Raw genomic sequence first — 7,065 nt, 5'->3', positions numbered from 1 at the left:
GAAACGATTATTCTAGTAGAGGGTTTCACGAAGAAACGATTATTGATGTTGGTGGCTTGTGAGCCACTGGAGGATGAGATTTGATAACATGAAAAGAGGATAAATAGGTGTACCTTGTACAAAGCATATGCGAATATAGAAATGAAATAAGTAAATATGGAGATAATTCATTTGATGAGGAATTTGTTAAAATGGGTCACTCTTTATTGCCGCTCTACAAAATGGGCCATGTCTCGTTAAAATTGTCAAAATAGATCGTTCTGGTCATGTATGTTTGTCAAAATATACATTTCTGGACAGTGCCACGGTGGTAGCAAACTGAATTTCCTTTATAACGCAGTTGTAAACTTGAACATGGCTGAATTCTGAACGGTGGTAGCAAACTGTTTCATGGCAACAAACTGAATTTTTAAAATTCTGGATGGTGCTAGCAAATAGATTGTTATGGCATCCTGTTTGTTGTCAACTTTTGTTTGGTTTTGAATTTTCTTGTAAACATTCTTTTGGCACCAGCACTGCTGTTTGAAAGCAGAATAAACAACTTTGCTATTTGCCCGAGATGCAGCAACAACATGTTTTGTACTCACTTCCACTAAAAGTGGCAGCTTGTTGTGGAAGTCAACAGCAACTCACTTCAACTTGAAAGCAGCAGCACCACTCGAAAGCAGCAGCACTACTTGAAAGTAGCAGAAGCCAGTGATCTGACAAATCAAATGGGAGCAACACTTATAAGGAAGCAGTAGCAGCATCACTTCGTAAAACTGAAATCAATTTGGATCTAACAACTACTTTCAATGATGAATGGGAACAATAACACAATACATCTGTAGTGTAGATGAAGTTATGAAATACATTATCGAATTCACATTCATGTCACAACTTAACAGTCTTACTAAGACTGACATACATCTGAATCACAATTGATATAAACGAAAGATGTATTCATTCCCTGCAAGAAGCCAACATGCATAATAAATTGGAACAGTATCTACCCATAATAAATTGTGGGCAGAGCAGGTTAGTAGGAGCACATTAATAGAATAGTATTTGCTTTTGCTTGCCACATACATTACGCATACGCCAAGCATGTGCTCAGTTTAAGTCCTCTAATGAGAAAGGAAAGGAAAAGAGATACAATCCAAGCAAATGTTTTTCTAATGAGACGACATCACAGACCAAACCATAGCAGCAGTGTATCCCTCCAACTCCAATAAATAGGGGAAGAGAGCTAACCCAGATTCATCTCATTCGCATCTATGCTTTTGCTCGGGTGCCCTGCCCTGCCCACAACAACAGTATCTACCCATCTTCCTCACATATTAAAAAGTTCCAAGTTCGCACATATTTTTTTATAAAAAAATGAGGTGCTGGTACCTATAATCAATGTATGTAGATATCATTCTGCTACCACCACTCATTCCAACCATCAATACTCTCCTTTACCCGTGTTTATTGTTTATGGAGGTCTTATCGGAAGCAAAACTACACTTTTATTGATAGAATGAAATATTAAAATGTTTGCTTCATTGACTTCACTAAAACTTTTTTATGTATGGTTGGTGACTGGAGTGGTGCCAAATTTGACAAAATTGAAGATGAACAGCACCATCTAATCGTATAGACAACAAATCATCTAGGTACATGATTTCTCTTAAGCCATACCTTTGCCACAACATTTCCTGTGACTTTACCTGATAGATAAATCTGATTTACGAAGCCTTGACTGCTAGGGTCGGCTCACAGCAGGGCGTCGCAAAATCGCTCTTGGGTTTTAATTATTACTGTTTTCAGCTAGTTACCATCTCATCTATCAAATCGGCGAATTGCTATCAATGCTTGGTAAGCAGGACACACAACAAAACCCGAGGAAAAGGAAGGCATCCTCTACAGAACTGGGGCGATGTCTTTCCTCACCTCTTGATTCCATTTTTGAGACGCTCACTGGAATACTTATTAATTCTTGGAACAATGTCATAAAGAAATATGGTAAGTTGCTTACTGTACCTGCATTAGTGAATGAATGCAGTATTATAGTAGGTATAAATAATTTATTGGTCACATATTTCAAAATTTGAATCTTGATATGCGTATACATTATATAAAAGAATACAGACGGAAGTATATAATATGCTCTATATGATCAGTGATATGAATTGAGTAATGACATAACAATTAATTGAACTTTAGAAAACAAATGATCCAGCTTAATCCAGAAAATAGTATGAAACCATTTGGTGGTTCAATTGCAAGTTAGGCAGGAATTGGTCAAAGAGAGCAAATCATAAAATGCTACTATAAGTTAAGGAGTGGCAAAGAAGTACATTGGTTGCATCTCATACATTTCCTTCTTATAGGCTCTATATTTCTTTCAGCTCTAGTAGGTTACAGTTTTCATGGAGTAGAAGTATGATCCTCTTGTGATATTGTCGAATCTCTACGATCTCGGTTGCAGGTTCAGTGTTCCCACATAGACTTCACCCCTGTGGCAGGACAAAACAAAACGAAACACACATTATATTAGCACAATTTAATGAAGACGCAAGAAGTTTCATATGTTGGAAGCCGGGTGGACCAAGTCGTAGCCATTATTTCTAGGTCCAACAAAATTGGACTCTAAAAAACATACCAAAAAAGAGAAAAAAGAGGTTTGACAACTTCCGATGACTTCAACTTGATTTTCTACTCAGTCTCAATGTTATATATTTGGAGCAAGGCAGGCATAACTGCTGCAGCCGCAGCGATTTCGAAAATGAAGTATCGCGGTGGCCTGGGACGCTTAGTCGGTTTGGGACGTGTTGCTGACGAAGGCAGGTATCACGACTGTTGCCACAGCGACAGCAGGCGAAGCGACCGGTACGTGTGGCCGAGCGACCACGGCTATGGAGGCGATAGTACGGTCCGTGGGACGTGGCGTGTTGAGGCAAACGAACAGACCTGGTCAGTCCACATTGGAAGGAGGAGGGAGCGAAGGGATATGGCGGATAGGTTTGGCGAAAACTTACATGCCAGGGGCGGAGGGGAGCATGAGCTCGGAACTCGGAAGGGATGGAGAGTCGCCTTCTTCGACATGACGAGGGAGGCGTGGGACGACGGGAGCCACTGCGGCGAAGAGGTGACGAGGAGGAGGAGGCGGCGTGTGCGAGCGTGGAGAGTGGCGGATGTGGGCTTGGCGTCGAGGGAGACCGCAAGGAGAAGAATTTTGGGAGGGGAGGAAGCACCTGGAAGTCTCCAGTGGTGTGGAGAACTCGGCAAGACCACCGTTGATCCATAATCGAACGTCACATGATTTTTTGATGACGTGGATAGCTTTATTGAAGCCGTTTTGGAGCTGCTTTAATATATAGGAAATGACTGTTTGCCCCTCTGCTTTTGCTAGGTATTTCAAAGAAGTTATGCGGTTAAGTTATGTGCCAGATTACCAAAAGGCAGAACTGGTATTGTTGCAGCTTTGCCACTGGTACCGATGGGGAAGATCAGGGTACAATGGTCACAATTGAACCACCCTTGTTTTCCTTATTTGTTTGACAGCGATTTATATCCCTTTTACATTACCGCATACCTCAGACATGGACGAATATTGTCACCAGACAGTAAGGCAACTTCCCCTTATGTATTATGGTAGCCTGATGTAGAAGGAAATATATGAGTGGTTTCTGTGGAAATATATCAGAAGCTAAATACCAGAAAAATGATGCAATCAAATTATGCTCTTGCAAGTGCTGCTATAGTATAAGCTAGCGTCTTGAGATATTCTACTGTTAACACTGATTAGTTCACGAAATGCCACTTTGAGCTTCGAGAATAATAAAAACTAAAATAAATTAACATCTTCATCATTTTTCAGAACTATTGCATCCTGGTCTTCCATTTTCTATAATTAGGTACCCAGATTTATGTTACCTCTCCCTGAAGGTGGTTTGAATGGTAGTGCTGGAGATGAGCAGCTCAATAGTTTGTGGCATCTAGTTTGTGCTTAAGGTTATTGGTTGTGTCCCATGAGACTACTTTTTCCTGTGTGTGTGGCTGGCATGCATGCATTTGTGACCAAGTTCCTCTCAAACTAACTATTGTATGCCTGTCTCTATAAATTGTACAGTCTGGTGAACTAGCTATAGAATGTTGCTAAGATGATTAACCCTCAGTTTGCTGACACGGTGGACATGTCTGAAGTTCAGGTGACTGATCTTTTATTGTCTTTGTCCCTAACTTATGCGAATATTTTATTTACCCTACCGTCGGAGAGAAGGCCTCGACACTTGGATACTTGCAGGATGAACTCTCGGCCGTGATCACAAAAGCATTGATGGCTATTGTTCCCGGACTTGCAACGATCGGGAGGCAGGTAGTCGAATGGGTGAAGACCCACAACAGTTAAATCCATCCAAACCCATGGGTATCAAACAGTTTCCACCCACAATATAAAAGAAACCCACCCAATTCATCCCGTTGGTAATTAAAACCATCACAACCCACCAAAACAAACCTTTTTCTAAAACCCACGCAAAATATCCATTTACACCCGCCCCATTTGCAGGCCTAAATGCATCTGAGAATCGAATGAATGATGGATTACTAAAATTATTACCTGCATCAGCATTCCCTGCATCATCTGAACTTGTTGAGATAGTTGTTGAACTTGTTATTGTTATTGTCTTAGTTGCTCATCAAGCTCTGATTCTCTCGAAGTTGAAGTTCGAGATCTACTCCCCACCGAGGAAACAGACCGACGACCAAAGCTATCGCGACTCACAACCCCATCACCGATCCCCAACCTAGAAACATCACAAGTTATGAACCAATAGTTTTTATTTGTCACAGCTTTGATCTTATCATACCTCCCATGTGGTAGCCCACCACCAGCAACATATGCTGCATCCGGATCGAAAGGTGCCTCCCTCCAATCTAGACCATCGTCTCCTACTTTCCTCCTAACCTCCTCAGCATAACGAGTCTACAAAACAATTTATGTTAATTATAAAACTGAGTCACAAGTTAATTAAGAATAGATAGTTATTAATTACACCTACCAGCTTTTCTGTCGCGCTGTCGTCACATAAAATTTCTGGATGCTCTGGATCTGGACCTCGGTGTCCCTCCATGTAAACATTAATGAATCGAGGTTCAACACCATCACGAGCCTCCTGCAGTAAGAGACATAATGAAATATACAAATTTGTCATCGGGAAAAAGACTAAATGTTACTTAGCTCGTCATACCATTCGTTGTGATTTCCCAATAAATCCATCTGCTCCAAATCGATGGAGGCCCGGTTTGCTCTTCCGGTTCAAACGATTTCTATCTGAAATCACTTTGTACTCATCTGAGGCCCAGTACTCGCAGAGCCTGACCCAAGCTTCAGGATGAGCAGTGAGCCAGTCCACTTCACTTTGTTTGTACTCCTCAGCTGTCAAGTGGATTTCACACGCCTGCTTGTTGGTCATTCTTTTACCCTTCACTTTCTTGAAGTACACGGTAACAACTTTGACCCGTGCATCTGACATTGAACCATTTATAACTTTTCTAGCAGCATTGTGGAATACACGTATTGCATGTTCTTCATTCGCTGTTTCGTCCAATCTAAATTGTTCCTGCATAATGAAGAAGCAATTAAATTCATTTATAGATGCCCACGGTAAGTAAATTTAAAAGACATAACAAACTCACCCAAAATGATGACCACACTGCGTCTTGGTGAGTATGGTCGGGTCCATATGGTTTGAGGCCCAAGTGAGCTAGTGATACGCCCTATCTCTGCCCCGTTGAATTGTACCACCCCTGGATAGTGAAAACGAGCTATAGATCCTAGCACTGTGTTAACTGGTGTCCGGTGACCTTTGCCACTCCATGCCACCTCCACCCAGCTCCTCTCTCCTGAAGGGTTTATGACCCTACGTTGGTCTAAGGGTTGTGTCGGTGGAACTCTAAGGGACCACCGAAACCTACAAAATTGTAAATTGTGCACTGGTAATAATATCAATCCAACAAAAAATAGAACTCATCGTGGAAATAAAAATACCTGAAGTTCGTTGCCTGTGTCGTTGTAACAACCTCGTCATCGGCCTCTCCATCATAGTCCTCCCCATAGTAATCATCATCATACATCGGTGAACCTTGGCATGCCAGCTCGTCCTCCTGCCTAGGTGCATTGTGGTCTGCCGCCTCGCGCTCTTGCTCAAATGCATTGTGGTCCTGCTCTAGCACAGGTCCACTTGAGCCTATCGCCTCACGCTCCTGCTCAAGTGTATTGTGGCCTGCCACCTCTCGCTCTTGCCCAAGTGCACTATGGCCTGCCACCTTGCGCTCTTGCCCAGGTGCACTATGGCTTGCCACTTCGCGCCCCTGCTCCTCCATGCAACCAAGGAGCTGCTCTAGTCGTTGCCTTGACGTTGTAGAGCCCTACAAACATAATCAACAATGAGATATATCAAGTACTCGAAAATTAGGTGATAATACTATTACATATGTAGAAGAAAAGAAAATAAAACAAATTAAATACCTGGAACAACATAGAGGATGTATCCCCACCATCTGAACCCCTAATCGACTATGACCTCGAGGAGTCACCACAGTCTCCGCGCTTCTTCCCTTTGAGCTTGTCCATGACCCTCATCATCTGGACAAATTTCATAATTGAGTCCATATATATTAATATTGAAATAGGAATGCATATACAAGAATTTAAATATATATATACTTTTCAAAAATCATCGGCATCAGAATCTGCTTCAGCAACGCGCTGCTCAATTATTTCAAGTCTTTGTTGTTTTTCAAGAATTATCTGTGACTTACGAGTCCTTGCCCTAGAAGGACCTGGTTCTTCTGCCATCAAATCTATGGCGAGACTAGCTACTTCATTGAGCCCTAAATTCTCAGATATAGTAAATTCTCTATTTTCTAACAGATCGCCTTCTTCTTGATAAATATTAACAGAATCATCATCTTCGTTATTTGTGTTGTAATAATCATATCGTAACGGATGGACTTCAGGATTAATTTTGTATACAACCCAACAAGACTTCAAGTTCTCATGAGGATATGTTAGATAGTACACCTGTTGCGCTTGAT

The 7,065-nt window shown here is 41.6% G+C and overlaps 1 long non-coding RNA gene across 4 annotated transcripts; it reads right to left on the bottom strand.

The window, feature by feature from the left end:
- Positions 1-311: 311 nt before the first annotated feature.
- LOC103634697 (uncharacterized) lies at positions 312-3,238 on the bottom strand. Of its 4 annotated transcripts, none has more exons than XR_002749533.2 (4): positions 3,003-3,238; positions 2,322-2,480; positions 1,692-2,004; positions 312-701 (listed from the first exon to the last, which is right to left on the bottom strand). It is a non-coding gene; the product is annotated as an uncharacterized lncRNA (long non-coding RNA). The 4 variants fall into 4 exon arrangements; XR_002749534.2 differs by having other exon boundaries at positions 312-1,807; positions 1,915-2,004; XR_556860.4 differs by having other exon boundaries at positions 312-2,004.
- Positions 3,239-7,065: the final 3,827 nt, after the last annotated feature.

Source organism: Zea mays, chromosome 1, assembly GCF_902167145.1.
Source record: "Zea mays cultivar B73 chromosome 1, Zm-B73-REFERENCE-NAM-5.0, whole genome shotgun sequence".
Lineage (NCBI taxonomy): Eukaryota > Viridiplantae > Streptophyta > Magnoliopsida > Poales > Poaceae > Zea > Zea mays.
The sequence above is the reverse complement of the archived record's forward strand: the minus strand, read 5'-3'. Positions and strand labels throughout refer to the sequence as shown.